Source organism: Delphinapterus leucas, chromosome 14 (genome assembly GCF_059928025.1).
Source record: "Delphinapterus leucas isolate spDelLeu-1000000601 "Yukka" chromosome 14, BTC_Dleu_Yukka2, whole genome shotgun sequence".
Classification (NCBI taxonomy): domain Eukaryota; kingdom Metazoa; phylum Chordata; class Mammalia; order Artiodactyla; family Monodontidae; genus Delphinapterus; species Delphinapterus leucas.
In genome coordinates this window covers 16,296,708-16,310,981 of record NC_143142.1, presented here as the reverse complement: position 1 = coordinate 16,310,981, position 14,274 = coordinate 16,296,708, and the positions used below count along the sequence as shown (strand labels likewise).

Below are 14,274 nucleotides of genomic sequence, written 5' to 3'. Positions count from 1 at the left end.
TGACATTTGCTCAAAGGAAAACATGCAATTTGAAAGTTGAAACCTCCGAGACTATCTGGCTCTAACCACTAATTTGGTGGCTGATGAAATTGAGGCATGGGTCAACAAAGTGAGGCCTTTGATATGATTTGAGTGAGCGAAAAGTAAGGTCCTGCCTAAGATCACACAGCTAGTTGGCGCTTGACTACTATTTTCAGTTTCTTTCCATTTCAATACCATTATTTTTCTTTTAGACAAAAACAGAGTCACATATTGGATGATTTTCAGGGATGCCAAAAACTCATCCCCTAGAATAAGGAAAGCCCGATGCCACTAACAATGTTTATTACTCATGGGAGGGAATTCCTGCTTATATGAGATATGTGGAAAGCTGCTCTATGACATTTAGAAAGTGTACGCCCACCAGACAGGGGCCATGTCTAATTTTGTTTTATTTGAAAGAACTTTAAAATTAGAGCACAATAACGGTTTTATTATCATCCTTTTCATCATTATCACAAACGTAATCCCTCAGCATCAAAGACCTTAATTGAAAAAGAAAAAAAGGAGAAATGTTAATCCACTTTTGTTTCTGGACGAGGGCCATTATTCAATGTCAGATCCCTACTGCTAGTTAAAAAAAATGTATTTCAGAAGAAGTCAGAACAGATTTAAAAATTTTTATTTTTAAATGTTCTATGAGGACTCATATAATAAAACAGGCCCTAGATATTGCCAATATACTGTATTCATAATCAAAACTTTTGATTCATGTAGTATTTTTTTCTTTTTTAAACCAAAATGACACAATACTGTGTTCACTCGATGGCCTGGCACTTTGCACTAACTCCAACATGGATAAAACACTTGCTTTCTATGCTTTTAATTGAGGATACAGAGATGAATAAAACTCAACTCTTGTGGGAAAACTGTCTTCCAAATTCAGGCTCTGAAAAGAACACGGTCTTTCTTCTCTACTAGTTACTGCATTGTGTAACCTCAGGCAAAACTGCAGCACTCTTTGTGCCTTAGTTTCCTCACTTGTAAAATGAGGATAAAGTGGTAGCTGCCTCAAAAGGTCATTGTGAGGATGAGATAAATTAATCTATGTAAAGTGCTGAGAAGAGTTCCTGGTGCACAGTAAGTACTGCATGTGCGAGCTGTTCTGTTGCTACTATTGTCTGCATCACTATTATAGCTCTAATAACCTCAAAGATCAACTGAATTGAAGACCTGATGTTCAAGTCATTGGCCCAGAAAGTCTAAAAGATTAAATACAAAAGAGGACAGATCTTAAAAAGCCTAAGAAAATTTGGCATAGAGATTGATTGGAGAGAATGACAGCCCTCACTGAGGCCGTGCTGCAGAGAATCTAGGTACTCTCTTTTATCCATGGATGTGGTGTGGTGACCACAGAGAAACCTTGAAAGGTCTCAGGGGTAAAAAAAGGGGAGTGGATATGGAAATGTAGCCAAGCTAAAAGAATTACTATCCAGCTAAACTGAGGAACTGCATTGACTGCAAGAACCTGTCTATCTTGGAACAGGCCTCCCTGTTCCCTCAGGGTTGAAAATACCATGAGCACTGCAAACTTCCCAGAATTCGAAATGTTTATGCTTTCAAAAGATTACATGGAGATACTTGGAAAAGAAACTGAGAACCTTTTCATAATAAACAGGAAGGCTGAGGGGGAAGATAGATACTTTGAATGACATTCTACTTAAATTTTAATTTAGGTCAGTGATGGGAATGGGCTGGGGTAAGTAGACACTTAGGAGTCCTTCACAAGAATACAAATGGTGTTGTCCTAGGGACACACTCAGGATTCCCTTAGAAAATAACTGTCACAGCTAATCCTAATAAAGAAAGAAAATTCTAGTATTACTAATGTTTTTTATTTCTTTTGGTCATATGGCTCACCCGGGGACTCATCTAGACCTTAAAGGTTGGAATGTTCAAATATTCCTGTTTGGAGGTGGGAAAGGGTTTAGGAAAATTTGCTTTCCAAACTGGTGGTCACTTTCTTCTTCCCACCACCATAAAAACAAAACTATTAATCAAATTATGCTTTTTTCTTTTTTCCCTGTACAAGCCTCTGTGATTTTGCTTATGGTGTGCTCCCTTCTTGGAATACCTTTCCCTGAAAATTTTCACCTGATAAATTCTTAACCTTAATGGCCCAGTTCAGAGGTGACACCTGTATCGCTTTTATAATCTCCTAGGGTAAAATGACTACATTATTTGCAGTCCTGTAATAATACTCTATTTTGAGTATTACATACTCTATTCTGTTTGTTTACTACACAGTCTGTTCTGTTTATTTGTTTACATGTGTGTTTTCTTACACTGTGAATGACTTAAGAACAGGAAATTGGAACTCATATTAATACCTGTTTGCTTAAAAACGTATACAGCACATAGTAGGTGCTCAAATGTTTACTGTATGAGATAAAATCTGAACACCTTAAGGGAGTACTTTTTGAGATAGTCAAGCTAAAACTGGAGAAAACAGAAGTGGGATTAAACTAAACCACAGGAGTGTCCCTTTAGCAAATTTCCAGCAGGATCATCAGATAATTAATGAGATAATTCCCTTTGATTTAAATAGCCCATCCCCAGGAAAGGGCACTATTTCCTCCTATAGGTCATCACCAGGACTCAGGCAGATTACTGCTTTGATGTAAATTACCTATGACTGATCTGCTGATTTGCTGATTGGTGCTTCTACATATACCTTCACTCTGCTTTTGCATGTGGAATCTTTTAATACTCAGAACCCACAACTTCTTCCCCTGTGCCTTCTATAAACCTCACAGGAGTCTTTCTTTTATAAGGTCATTACTGATTGATAGGAAACAGATTTGAATGAAATCCTTTTTGGAGCTTGTCATTAAGTAGGCACCCCCAGAAGTATATATATGGAAGTAGGCTTTAAATTCAGATTTATTTGGGACTTCCCTGGTGGCCCAGTGGTTAAGAATCCGCCTTTCAATGCAGGGGACGTGGGTTCAATCCCTGGTCAGGGAACTAAGATCCCACATGCCACCGCGGGGCAACTAAGCCCACACTCTAGAGCCCATGCACCACAAACAGAGAGCTCTCGTGCCACAACTACTGAGCCCACACGCTCTGGAACCCACATGCCACAACTAGAGAGAAGCCTGCGTGCTGCAATGAAAGATCCCGCATGCTGCAACTAAGACCCGATGCAGCTAAATAAATAAATATTTAAATTCACATGTATTTTATCCTGAAGAGAAGCCCATGTTCTTTTAGTTTGGGTTGAATGCAACAAACTAAATCTGAGGAAAAGAAAGATAATGAATATTTATTAAGCACTTTCCATTTCCAAGCACTGCTCTAGGTAACACGTTATTTCATTTTATCTTGACAATGCTATAGGATATGTCCTGTTAACCTGTTTTAAGGATGAAGAAAGTGAAGCTAAATGAGATTAAGTCACATAGTTGAGGTCACTTAATCAGTAAATGATAGAGCTAGTATTCAAATGCAGGTCTGATCTGAAAGCCAATGAAAATGCCACTCTACAACCACACCCACAGGAAAAGACTCCTCACACCTACCTCTGGTTAGGTTTACCAGCAACAACCAGACCTCCAGTGGGCACTTCTTCCTGAATGCTTTCAGACAGCTTTTGTAATTTATCTCCAGCCCTGACCTCTTCCCTAACTTCAGGCTCCTCTATCTAACTGCCTACTCAACACATCCAGTTGGATAGCTGATGTGCATCTCAAACTCAATGTATATGAAAACCGAACTCCTCGTTCTAGGGCCCTCCACCCCAACACGCTTCACCTGCATCTTCCCTTTCGCAGGAGATGGCAACTCCATTTTTAGAAGTTTTAGGCCCACACAAAGGAATTATCACAGATTCCTTTTTTTTCCCCTTCTACCCACCACATCCAATCCATCTACAAATCCTGTGGGCTGTACCTTTGAAATTTACCTCAGAGGGTTGTTATGAGCATGAATGAGTTGATGTTTATAAAGCTGTTAGAACAGTGCTTGGCATAAGCATTATGAGTATTTATGAAGCAAAAGAAATATCCATCATCCTACCGCTATTCTCTGTCCCCACTTTTCCACCCTAGGTCTGGCCAGTATCATCGTTCACCTAGACTACTGACTGCAGTAAGTCATCACCTAAGTGGTCTCCCCCTGCTTCCAGCCTTGCGTGTCCTCCTAGAGTCTACTCTCCAAACAGCAGAGCAATTCTTTAAAAACCCAAGTCATATCATGTCACTGCTCAAAACAATCTAGAGATTTTCCATCTTACTCAGAATAAAATATAACAAAGTCCTTATCATGGCTTATGAGACTCTAAAAGATTCCTGCCCTCACCCGCCCTCATCTCTGATCTGCTCTTTTATCCACTGTGTTCTCTCTGTTCCACTCATCCTGGCCTCCCTGCTGTCCTCAGCCCTGTCGAGCATACTCTTTATCACCATCCGTGCATTTGCTATCTCGCTGCCTGGAACGCTCTTCCCTTAGATATTCACAAGGCCTGTTCCCTCACTCACTCGTGTCTCTTCCCAAATGTCATCTCATCAGAGAGGCCTTCTTTGTTCACCTGACCCCTACATGTGTCAATCTCTAGTACCCCCCTGTTTAATTTTAATCTAGAGCACTTATCACACCTGATACTTAGCTTGTTAATTGAGTTATTGCTTCTCTCTCTGCCCCTGACGTCAGTTCCAAAAGGGCAGGGGCAGGGCCTTTATTTCGTTTGTCACCGTAACCCCAATACTCAGAACTGTGCCAGGCACATAGTAGACAAATTGTTGAATACAGGGAAAACGTGTATATATTCATTCATTTTCAACTTACAGTTGTCTATAACATACTCCTAAAATGTCACAGAGAACAAAACAAGTTCTATAAAATACCCCATATTACAGGATGAGTTCAGTTTTCAGTAGGAAAATTTTATTTTTAAACATTAAGAATTTTATTTTTAAATCTTTCATTTGAGTAAAACTGACAGAAGATGAGTCAAGCCAGTTTTACCTTTGTACCTAATTACTTACCAGTAGTCACAAAACTCTATCAATAGTTACAAAAATATCTATAACTGGGATATAAAAGCCTTTTCCCCCCTCAGATTTACCTTATTGGTTATGTCCATTTTGCAAAAACTATTCGAACAGAATTCAAGCATAATGATATTCCCTTATGGAAAAAATCCATGGCAAGATTTTTTTCTTAAAAATGTCTCCCACAGGGGCTGCCCTGGTGGCACAGTGGTTGAGAGTCCGCCTGCCGATGCAGGGGACACGGGTTCATGCCCCGGTCCGGGAAGATCCCACATGCTGTGGAGTGGCTGGGCCCGTGAGCCATGGCCACTGAGCCTGTGCGTCCAGAGCCCGCAACAGTGAGAGGCCCGCGTACAGCAAAAAAAAAAAAAAAAAATTTCCCACTACATGTTCAAACATGGAAATGTGGAAGAACAGGGTTTAGATTTTGGAGACAGCAGCTAAGTGGCTGGGTGATCTCCTATGGGACATCCTACAAGTAAATTTGGGCATTTGTTGATGAAAATACTTCTCACAACTTGCCTTACTACGATTATATATCATCTGATGGTTGCCATGGAAATAGCAATAATGCTAACAAGGTTTGGCTCCATAGGGTTTTACCACTGGGTGCAGAATTACTTTCTGTGACATCACTGGGGAAGCAATACAGATACTATGTGGGGATAAAAGCTGGTGAGACTTAAGTAGGGGAGCCCAAACTCTTCCTCCAAATCAGAGCCAATCCATTCCTCACCCTGATAATACCTATACTTCATCATCTAAGTTCTGATCCTCTTTAAACCCTACATCCTCCACAGAGCCTAATAAACCCTAGCTCTCAGTTCTTGCTTCTGTCTCTCAATTCATATTTTTAAAATGGCCTTCATATCATAATTTAATTATCTAATGATAGCATCTTACATGGTTCCCCAGATGCAAACTGAATGAACAATCCCTGAGTGCCTATCCTGCACCAGGTACCAGTGCTAAGTGCTGTCACGTGAATTATTTCCTGAAGTCCTCATAATGATACCTGTTAGGCAGGTATTAGTAACACACTATTTAGATGAGGAAACTGAACTTTGGAGAGGTTAAGTTACTTTCCCAGTATAACAAGTTATTTCCTCAAAACAATCACTAGCGTTTGACTATAGGCTCCTCAAGGAAAGGGTGGCTCACCTCTTGCCACTTCTCCAGGATTCAGAAAGGGCTTGGCTCACAACAGGCAATCAGTTGACAAAAAATGACTTAAAGAAAACCAACAGTGAAAAAAATAAGAACTATGCTTGGTACAAGCAAGTGGGGAGGCAAAGACTGCTGGGACTTTTGTTTGTTTTTAAGAAATCAAACATACTGAAAGACTTCTAATGATGTCCATTTACTATTTTGAAAAAAAAATTAATTAAAAGATATTATATAAAGCTCTAACTATGAACATACTGTTTGGTCATGATCAGTTGTGAGATACGTTGCAAGTCATTTGTTATTACTAACAGAGTAATGAAGTAAATATTTCATTTCTTCAGAAAATTTCAATAGTCACAAATTCAAAATGTTCACTCGCTATATTTTCTTGACTAGAAGAGAAAAGGTATTGTATTATAGTTAGAGCTAGCTCTCTGGGCAAATTAAACATGTGTCTTGATGGAAAAAAGGTTAAGAACCAAAAAGTATTGGGACAGGGATCACCTGTCACGGGACTCCATTCCTAACTGGGTGAACATAAGCAATTCATGTAAGCAATCTGGCCTCAGTTTCCTCAGACCTTCAAACACATGGGACAAACTAACTCTACCCACAGCCAAACCACCCTTCAGGGGCAATTAGACGTTACTTTGTGTTCTGAGTTGGCATCTGTTCTATCTTCTTGTTTCTCCAAAATGGTGAGGGAGCAAGAGGAGCTTACTGCTTCTACAAACTGCCTAGTGTGTTGACTTCGTGAAGACGAAACCCATAAGCCTTGAAGTTGACTCAGTTGTCTCCTGAGAAAAATGGAAGGTCAAAGGATGAGTCTCTTTTTAAAAATTCAGATTAAGAAAAACAGAGGGGCTTCCCTGGTGGCACAATGGTTAAGAATCCGCCTGCCAATGCAGGGGACACGGGTTCGAGCCCTGGTCCAGGAAGATCCCACATGCCGCAGAGCAACTAAGCCCGTGTGCCACAACTACTGAGCCTGCACTCTAGAGCCCGTGAGCCACAACTACTGAGCCTGTGTGCCACAACTACTGAAGCCCGCGCACTCTAGAGCCTGCGGTCTGCAACAAGAGAAGCCACTGCAATGAGAAGCCCGCGCACCACAACAAAGAGTAGCTCCAGCTTGCCACAACTAGAGAAAGCCTGTGCACAGCAACGAAGACCCAACACAGCCAAAAATAATCAAAATAAATAAACTAAAAAATAAATAAACACACCTAAACTTTGAAAAAAAAAGTAAGTTGTTCCAAGTGAATGTCCACTTCTCAGGAAGAGTTAAGAGATTAAAAGCATATCTCACTTTCTCAGCAATTAAGTACATAATGAAAACCCATTTCCGACTTCTCCAATGTGTTGGAAAATTGATTAGTTAATGTCTCCGAAGGCTTTCAAGTATAAAGTGCTATCTCACTGCTAAGCACCATTCTATTTAAACTTGTTTCTGCTTCCTTTCTGTCACCTCCCGTCTTATCTGGGATGCGATGGTGGAGATTATTAATTAACTGCAGTCTTATAAACCTGAAATTTCTCGGGAGCAAGGAAGCTTAAAAAGATAGAAATGAAAATTTGCGCACTTTCAGACAGAGGCTCATTTAAATGTCAGAATAATTATTCCAAACCAAAAAGAATCCAAACAACCTGCCACCTCAGAGCTCCTAGGTAGAGGAGAAGGTGCTGTAAAAATCAAAATGATCATTCATTAACAGACCTAACATATTAAGAGGAAGAGCAAAAAGCAACAATTCCAAATAACATGGTAATCCAATACTATTCCAACACACAGTTATTGAACATCCACCACAGGCAAGGAAAGATGTTAGGCACTGACTAGGACGCAGCTCTGCTTTCAAGGAAGGACATGAAACAGGTAAATGAACACACGCATTTTACATCTGCTAAAGTGAAAGCAACAACATAGAAGCATGCATATTAAAACATTCAGTTGACAGAACTTAAGTTCTGGAAAGTGAATCCTCAAAGCATACTGAATCAATGTCTTTATTTATACATTTGATCATGGATAATTGCTATTTCTATACAATGAGAATCAACAGTTCTAAGCTTTCCCGCCAATCAGCCATAATTACTACATAAACCCAAATGGATGGGTATTAGGAAGCACGAAAGAAGTACACTTCCAGATGGACCTAGAGTTTATCATACTAAGTGAAAAAAGTCAGACAGAGAAAGACAAATATTATATGACATCACTTATACGTTGAATCTAAAGAATAGTTCAAATGAAATTATTTATAAAACAAAAACAGGGACTTCCCTGGTGGTCCAGTGGTAAAGAATCCGCCTCCCAATGCAGGGGACATGGGTTTGATCCCGGGTTGGGAGACTAAGATTCCACATGCCGCAGGGCAACTAAGCCTGAACGCCTCAACTATAGAGCCCGTGTGCCGCAAACTACAGAGCCCACGCGTTCTGGAGCCTGTGTACCACAACTAGAAAGAGAAAACCTTCATGCCACAACTAGAGAGAAGCCCGCACACCATAAAGAGCCTGTGCGCTGCAATGAAAGATCCTGCATGCCTCAACGAAGGTCTCACCTGCCACAACTAAGACCCAATGCAGCCAAAAAACAAAAACAAAAACAAAAAAAACCAAAAACAGACTCACAGACATAGAAAACAAATTTATGGTTACCAAAGGGGAAGTGGAGGAGGGGGGAGGGAGGGATACATTAGAAAGAAAAAAAAAGGAAAAGAAATACATTTCCAGATGAATCTGAGGAAGAAAACGAGTCTGATGATCCAATACAAGGAAATTGCTTACTGATTCTATAGTTTGCTGCCACACTAAACAAAGTGTAGCTAGTTTACACTGTAGAAGAATTAAACTAGAATAAAGGCTATCCTTCTGATTACGGAGTAAATCCACAGAAGTCCTGAAATTATCTTCCATGGTTACACTTTCTGATCCATTAATTTTACTGCTAGGAATCTATCTTGAAGAATAATCAGAGAAGGGACTTCACTGGTGTTGCAGCGGTTAAGAGTCCACCTACCAATGCAGGGGACATGGGTTCAAGCCCTAGTCTGGGAAGATCCCACATGCTGCGGAGCAACTAAGCCCGTGTGCCACAACTACTGAGCTTGCACTCTAGAGCCTGCGCCACAACTACTGAGCCTATGTGCTGCAACTACTGAAGCCTGCGTGCCTAGAGCCCATGCTCCGCAACAAGAGAAGCCACCGCAATGAGAAGCCCGCACACCGCAACGAAGAGTAGCCCCTGCCAGCCACAAAGGAAAGGACTGATTACCATAGAAGTCTGAAGAGTGGTTCCTCTGGAAGGAGGGGGTGTGCCTGTGGAGGGGCTTGTAAGACCTAGAGCATAGGGGCTCAGTTAAGCCAGGCTGACTCCTGCCCACCAGCAATGGTGAGATAACAAAAGAAAGTTTGCTGATCCCTGCATCCCTTCAAAGAAATTGGCATATGAAGCCAAATTCCAGTTTGGGAGTCTCCTGGATGATCTTATATGCCAATCAGAGTCATAAAATCACATGCTATGGTCTCTCCAGGGACCAATGGCCCAGAAACTTCTGTTCAAGCCCAGCACTCCCACTCCAGGGAAGAAGACCCACCACCAGGCTGCAGCTCTCAAACCCCTCTATGTTTAGTTAACTTTAGTATCATGATTTAGTTAAAAATAAGTCCAGTCATGCCTTGATTGTACTTCGCATGTTCCCAAACCTCTACTCATTAAAACACAATTCTTGGTTTGTCAGGTAATCTTATCCATTTGAAATCTTCTTAATCTCATTTTTACAGATAAAATATAATTTATGTTAGTCTAAAACTAATACTGTTTCATTTTCCAATATATGAATACTAAATTATATGAACCAAAACCATATGACCATAGGAATAATAGGAAAGTTACGTGCGAAAATTTAGTTGGTGATATGCTATTTTTATCAAAACGTTCAATGACCACAAAGGATGAGAAATTATGTTCCAGTATTTGGTGGTGCTGAAAGCAGAATCCTTCAAAATCAATGCCTGAAAACGCCACAGATTACATGTCTTGTCAAAAGCAAGAAAACACAACTGAATAATGGAGGATCTCACATTATCATCATAAATGTACATCTTCTAGCCAAAAATGTTTGATTTGAATCCAGTAAGCTTTTATATATAACCTCCAGTTAATAGGAAATGCCAGGGAATAGAAGAATGAGCTAAATGTCACTATGAGGAAGCAGCCAGACAAATACAGAAGCTGGAACTTTCTACAGGTCAACTGGCCCAGCTTCTTCAACATGTCAATGAAAAAGAGGAATTGTACTACAATAAATAATACTTAAGGGACCAGATATAATGCAACAAACATAATGCATAGTCCTGGATTGGATTCTGGTTTGCAAACCAAGAGTAAAGTACATCTTTGAAGGTCAATTGGGAAAATGTGAATATGAGCTTGAAATTAGGATAATGAAAAATTACTGCAGTGAAAACAGAGACTCCACTTTCAAAGGGTGCACACAAAATCCCACCTGCTCCAGGACCCAGGGCAGAAGCAGTAATTTGAAAGGAGCCTGGGTCAGACACACTTGCTTATCTTGTAGAGTCTCCCTGAGAAGCAGGAGGCAACTGGAGCTCACCCTAGGGACAAAGACACTGGTGGCAGCCATTTTTGGGAGCTTGCTCTATCATGTGGACACTGGTGTCAGCAAGTACCATTCTGTCCATCAACAGATGAATGTATAAAGAAGATGTGACACACACACACACACACACACACAAACAGGAATATTACTCAGTCATAAAAAAGAATGTAATTTCACCATTTGCAACAACACAGATGAACCTGGAGGGTATTATTTGCAAAGTGACTGACAAGGGATTAATCTCCAAAACATACAAACAGCTCATGCAACTCTATGTCAAAAAAACAAACAACCCGAGCGCGGTGGAATGGTCAGCTGAGTCTCCCGGTTGCGTCTGGGAAGAGTCGGCGTGAGGCCGCAGTGTGCGGGCTCCAGGGACGGCGGAGGCGACCGCCGCTGGCTGGGGCTCGGGGCCTAAGACCCGAGCGTCGACACCACCCGTGCGCTCCGCTGAGTGCCTGGGGCCGCCGCCAAGCACAGACCATGTTCATGGTGCGCCTGACTTCCCAGCTGCTCAGGGCTGTTCCCCGGGCAGGTTTGTAGTGGGCCTTGGCCTGTCTGCGAGGTGTTGGGCAGGCATGCCTGCAGGCCTCGCTATAGCATGCAACCAATAGGCCCAAGTGGGGTTGCCTCCCTCCCTGACAGGCGGGTCCACATGGAGCTTGAGGAGATGCTGGTCCCCAGGAAGATGTCTATCAGCCCCCTGGCGAGCTGGCTGACCGTTCGCTGCCTCCTGCCCAGACTGGATGCTGGGGCCCTAGGGACTGTGTCTCCAGCCCAAGTCTATGAGTGTCCGCCCAGCCAGGTGGGGGAAGGGGTCGAGCAGGGGGTAAAGGAGGTCTGGGACACACCCCAGATACAGTCCAAAAACTTGCTCAAGATCCGCCGGCAGAAGATGAATCATCACAAGTACCGCAAGCTGGTCAAGAGGACCTGGCTCCTGCGGCAGAAAGTCAGGGAGGGACGCCTGAAACGGAAGCAGATGAGGTTCGAGAGAGACCTGAGGCGCATCTGGCGGAAGGCGGGCCTGAAGTAAGCCCCCGCAGGCTGGCAGACCCCCAAGCTCTACCTGAGGGGTAAATGAGTCTCGTGTGTCCCTCCCCCAGCCCTGTTACTGCTGATGACCCACTGTAATAAATATTTGGAGAACTTAGCCATCAAAAAACAAAAACAAAAAAAAAAACAAAACAACCCAATCAAAAAATGGGCAGAAGATCTAAACAGACATTTCTCCAAAGAAGACACACAGATGGCCAAAAGGCACATGAAAAGATGCTCAACATCACTAATTATCCGAGAAATGCAAATCAAAACTACAATGAGGTATCACCTTACACTGGTCAGAATGGCCATCATCAAAAACTCTACAAACAATAAATGCTGGAGAGGGTGTGGAAAAAAGGGAACCCTCCTACACTGCTGGTGGGAATGTAAAATGGTACAACCACTATGGAGAACAGTACGGAAGTTCCTTAAAAAACTAAAAATAGAACTACCATATGATCCAGCAATCCCACTCCTGGGCATATATCTGGACAAAACCATAATTTGAAAAGATACATTCACCCCAATGTTTACTACAGCACTATTTACAATATCCAAGACATGAATGCAACCTAAATATCCATCAACAGAGGAATGGATAAAAAAGATGTGGTACATATATACAATAGAATATTACTCAGCCATAAAAAAGAACAAAATAATGCCATTTGCAGCAACATGGATGGACCCAGAGATTATCATACTAAGTGAAGTAAGTCAGACATAGAAAGTCAAATATCATATGATATCACTCATATGTGGAATCTAATTTTTAAAACATGATATAAATGAACTTATTTACAAAACAGAAACAGACTCACAGATTTCAAAAACAAACTCATGGTTACCAAAGGGGAAACGTGGGAGGGAGGGATAAATTAGGAGCTTGGGATTAACATACACACACTACTATATATAAAATAGATAACCAACAAGGACCTAATGTGTAGCACAGGGAACTCTACTAAATATTCTGTAATAACCTATATTCATTCTTTTTCAGATTATTTTCCTGTATATGTATAACTGAACCATTTTGCTGTACATCTGAAATTAACACACCATTGTAAATCAACTACACTCCAATAAAAATTTTTAAAAATTTTTAAAAGAAGATGTGATACACACACACACACGGGAATACTATTCAGCCATTAAAGAAAAATGAACTTTTGCCATTTTCAACAACATAGATGAACCTGGAGGGTATTATGCTTAGTGAAATAAAGTCAGAGAAAGACAGATACTGTATGTTATCACTTATACATGGAATTAAAAAAATAAAACAAACTAATGAATATAACAGAACAGAAACAGACTCACAGATATAGAGAACAAACTAGCGGTTACCAGTGGGAAGAGGGAGGGGGAGGGGCAGATTAGGGGTAGGGGATAAAGAGGTACAATCTACTATGTAAAAAATAAATAAGCGGGCCTTCCCTGGTGGCACAGTGGTTAAGAATCCGCCTGCCAATGCAGGGGACACGGGTTCGAGCCCTGGTCCAGGATGATCCCACATGCTGTGGAGCAACTAAGCCCATGCGCCACAGCTACTGAGCCTGCGCTCTAGAGCCCGTGAGCCACAACTACTGAGCCCACTAGCCGCAACTACTGAAGCCCACATGCCTAGAGCCCGTGCTCCACAACAAGAGAAGCCACCACAATGAGAAGCCCGCACGCTGCAACGAAGACTAGCCCCCACTCACAACTAGAGAAAGCCCGAGTGCAGCAACGAAGACCCAACGCAGCCAAAAATCAATCAATCAATAAAATTATTTTAAATAAATAAATAAATAAATAAATAAGCTATGAGGATATATTATACAGCACAGGAAATACAGCCAATATTTTATAATAACTTTCAATGGAATATAATCTAAAAAATTTTGAATCACTATGTGTACACTTAAAACTAATGTAATATTGTAAATCAATTATACCTCAATAAAAAAATAAGTTAAAACAAAATCTCCAAGGCAATGAATAGTAAGTGCTAAGTCAGTGATAATGAGCTCAGAAAATGAAGCAATCACTGCTAGAATGGTGAGGGAAGTCTTCACGAAGGAGCTGAACTGCCAGCTGGTCCTGGAAAAATGGGCAGAATTTGGATAAGCAGAAACTGCCCATTCTTTAACCCATCCGTTAGCCTAAAAGTGACAGGTCTATATGGAGGACAGCCTGGCTAGGCCGTGAGATACTGAGACCAAAAGCCCCCCCAAATAAGCAAGCAAGCAAGCAAAGAAACCTCCCTTTAAACCCTAATCAGCTGTTTTTGTCATGGCTCATGCCCAGCGTGACCCCAGAGCCACACCAGGAAGAGGAGCATCGATTTATTCTGTCCTCATTTTCCTAAAAGATTCCCTCTTCCTGGCTTCTGAGAATGGAATGTTTTGCCTCTGAGAAAG

At 41.4% G+C, this 14,274-nt stretch overlaps 1 protein-coding gene and 1 pseudogene across 4 annotated transcripts in view; one reads left to right on the top strand and one right to left on the bottom strand.

Moving 5' to 3' along the window:
* BICDL1 (BICD family like cargo adaptor 1) overlaps positions 1-14,274 on the bottom strand; it is a 99,355-nt gene that overhangs the window by 40,956 nt on the left and 44,125 nt on the right. The window lies entirely within an intron of this gene.
* Positions 11,051-12,735, top strand: LOC149747564 (small ribosomal subunit protein bS22, mitochondrial pseudogene; annotated as a pseudogene).